Below are 2,866 nucleotides of genomic sequence, written 5' to 3'. Positions count from 1 at the left end.
GGGTGATGGGATATATTTCTTTATAAGACCCTAATTTTTCTTTCTGGGGAAAACTCCATTATCCACTGTTTTCTTTACTACCTGGTCCAATCTCTTAAGTGGTTTTTTTTTTCTTACCCATTATTTTTTCTTACCATTACTGAAGTATATCAAGGAAAAAACTATGTCCAACACAATAGTAACAAAGAAGGTTTATTCATAAACTGTTTTGATTTAAAAATTATCATATTTTTTCTGCATTTTGGATGCTTGGATCTGATACAAAATTGAAGTAATGAATAACATTCGAGTGACTGATATGTTTTAATACCCTATATGGCTATGAACATTGAGTTATGACATGGAGTGGATATAAGTGGGACGAAATAACTTTTGTGGATTCTGGATCACTAGAAAACTAAACCTAGAGAATATTTTGCCTTCTCAACAAACTTCTTGAATGCATTCTTGACCTCTTTTTCCTTAAGCTGTGTACCATAGGGTTCAGCATGGGGATGACCATAGTATAAAACACAGATGCCATTTTGTCTGTGTCCATGGAATGACTGGAACTTGGCTGTATATACATGATGATGACTGTCCCATAAAATATAGAAACTGCAACAAGGTGAGAAACACAGGTATATAAAGCCTTCTGGTATCCCTCACCTGACTGTATCTTCAAAAACAGTGATAAATATGAACAGGTAGGAAATCAAGATTATAAGAAGGGCAAAAAAGATATTAAAACTTGAAATAAGCACAAGAATCAACTCATTAATGTCTTTATCTGAGCAAGTCAGAGTCATGACTGCTGGAATATCACAGAAAAAGAGATGAACCACATTGGACATACAGAAAGAGAGACTGAATGTGTCTCCAATATCAATAGCAGCAGTTAGAAGAGCAAAGACGTAAGAGCCTATGGCCAGACGAGCACACACACCTGTCGTCATGGTGGTGGTGTAATTGAGGGGTTTACACACTGCTGCGTAGAGGTCATAGGCCATTGAAGCTAACAGTAACTTTCCACAGTTGGGAAGAGTACAAAAAAGAACATCTGTGCAGCACATGCATTGTAGGAGATGACCTTATCTCCTATAAGTAATCCAGCCATGACCTTGGGAGTGACTGTTGAGGGGTAACAAAAGTCCACCAGAGACAGGTTACTGAGGAAGAAGTACATGGGAATGTGCAGACAAGAGTCCAGCAGGATCAGCATGATCATCTCCAGGTTCCCAATCAGAGTGACAAGGTAGAGGAGGGTAAACATTAGAAAGAGAGGACCCTGCAGCTCTGGGGCATTGGTTAGTCCCAGCAGGATGAATTCTTTTACCTCTGTGTTATTCTTCATGGAACTGGTCTGCATATCACAAGATGTTCTATGGCAATGAAAGGAACACAATGTTGAACGAAACTAGTTGCACAGAAATGGAAATGTACGAGCATTATTTTATTAGAGCAATAATTTGTTCTTCAATATTCTCCATATCTGAAACATGTCATGGCAACCCAATTTAGTGACAACTCTCTTTAGAGTAATAAGCTTTTTGATAAATAAGCTTTTACATATCATCTTCCCAACTTCTAGATTATGTATAGTGTGTATAACCGTATGTATATGATTTTGTATATGGGTAAACTGAGTTGCAGGAAAGGCTAATGAGTTGTCCAATTTCACATGCCTGGAATTAATCGATATCCTATATCATACCTTTTAAGTATAATAGCTGACAATTCTACAATGCTCAATTGCCAGGTGCTCTATATGTATATATTCATTTAACTCTCTCATCAGTCCTATTAGATTGATTAGCTATTCCTCCCCTATAGATATCTAATAATTTGGTAACTGAGAGATCAAGTAATTTATTTAAGTTTAAGTAGGTATTAATGAACAAAGACAAGCTTTAGACACAATCAAAAGTGTTCCCAACATTAGTGTTGTTAATTATTAATTGACTCTAATTTTGTTCAATTTACACTTACCTGTGTATTGTATTGAACTTAATGCATGGAGTAGCATAGTTAAACATAATTTAGAAATAAATGCATAGTAGATACAGAGGGCTAAATGCAGCACGAGAGCCATGTGCAATCAACAAAACCAATTCTGAACAGAAGGTATAGCATTGGATGTAAAGGTTTGGTCTCTGAGAACCATGTGTATGCAGTCACATATCACCCCTACCATTTATGACTGGGAGACATTTGTCCTAACTTCTTTAAGTCTCTATATACCAGCAAAGTGAGTGTTGTTGGGACCTACTTCAAGGGATTATTGTAAGAATTTAAATAAATAATGTATAAAAGGAATTAGTAAATACTAATGATGTGCTATGTTGGCTAATTGAATTTAAATTAATGAGGGTGCCAAGCACAGTCCTTAAGACTAATAACTATAATATTATCAGCTTAGAACAATGGTCTCTATGTTTGTTTAGGAAAGTCAGGTGGGGGTGCCTGGGTGGCTCAGTGGGTTAAGCCACTGCCTTCAGCTCAGGTCATGATCTCAGGGTCCTGGGGTCGAGTCCCGCATCAGGCTCTCTGCTCGGCGGGGAGCCTGCTTCCTCCTCTCTCTCTCTCTGCCTGCTTCTCTGCCTGCTTGTGATCTCTCTCTGTCAAATAAATGAATAAAATCTTTAAAAAAAAAAAAAAGGAAAGTCAGGTGGCAGATATAGGGGACTGGGTTTTATTTTTCATTTATTTATTTTCAGCATAACAGTATCATTATTTTTTCACCACACCCAGTGCTCCATGCAATCCGTGCCCTCTATAATACCCACCACCTGGTACCCGACCTCCCACCCCCCTGACCACTTCAAACCACTCAGATTGTTTTTCAGAGTCCATAGTCTCTCATGATTCACCTCCCCTTCCAATTTAC

General features: G+C 37.8%; 1 pseudogene; it reads right to left on the bottom strand.

The window, feature by feature from the left end:
• Positions 1-389: 389 nt before the first annotated feature.
• Positions 390-1,333, bottom strand: LOC101694307 (annotated as a pseudogene).
• Positions 1,334-2,866: the final 1,533 nt, after the last annotated feature.

This window comes from Mustela putorius, unplaced genomic scaffold (genome assembly GCF_011764305.1).
Source record: "Mustela putorius furo isolate JIRA1106 unplaced genomic scaffold, ASM1176430v1.1 tig00000127_pilon_pilon_pilon, whole genome shotgun sequence".
Taxonomy (NCBI): Eukaryota; Metazoa; Chordata; class Mammalia; order Carnivora; family Mustelidae; genus Mustela; species Mustela putorius.
The sequence above is the reverse complement of the archived record's forward strand: the minus strand, read 5'-3'. Positions and strand labels throughout refer to the sequence as shown.